The sequence below is a fragment of the Oncorhynchus keta genome, chromosome 17 (genome assembly GCF_023373465.1).
Source record: "Oncorhynchus keta strain PuntledgeMale-10-30-2019 chromosome 17, Oket_V2, whole genome shotgun sequence".
NCBI lineage: Eukaryota > Metazoa > Chordata > Actinopteri > Salmoniformes > Salmonidae > Oncorhynchus > Oncorhynchus keta.
Window position 1 is genome coordinate 59,055,201 of NC_068437.1, and position 551 is coordinate 59,055,751.

General features: G+C 36.1%; 1 pseudogene; it reads left to right on the forward strand.

Annotated features, from left to right (window-relative positions):
• LOC127908416 (mucin-2-like) overlaps nucleotides 1–551 on the forward strand; it is a 78,105-nt pseudogene that overhangs the window by 63,516 nt on the left and 14,038 nt on the right.

The window sequence follows — 551 nt, forward strand, 5'->3', positions numbered from 1 at the left end:
TTATGTTTTTGCACATATAAACATCTAATTTCCCGGCTGGTAAGTGAAAGCTTCCTTCATTAAAATGATCAATTCTGACTACATATTGCATTCATACACTTCATTTAATATCTATTCATTACTAATATTATGTTTATGTTTAGGTTCCTTGATATATAATGAGACTGATGGGGCAGGCTGGTGTTTCACATCTTACTGTAACTCAAGTTGTGTTGTTGAGAAACAAGCCAGACCATGTCCCTCTACGACCCCAGCTACAGTCAGCACTGTCTCAACTACAGTCAGCACTGTCTCAACTACAGTCAGCACTGTCTCAACAACAACAGAAGCTACACATTCTACAACATCTACATTGTCCCCGACTACACCTTACAAGGGCTGTGAATATGTAATTCCACCAAGAAAGGTAATGAAATAAAATAAACAGAATTATTGTGTTTATTAGTTCATAGAGCTGTGTAGTTTATATGTTGTGTAGTTCATAGTGTTGTGTAGTTTATAGTGTTCATAGTGTTGTGTAGTTCATAGTGTTCTGTAGTTCATAGTGTTGT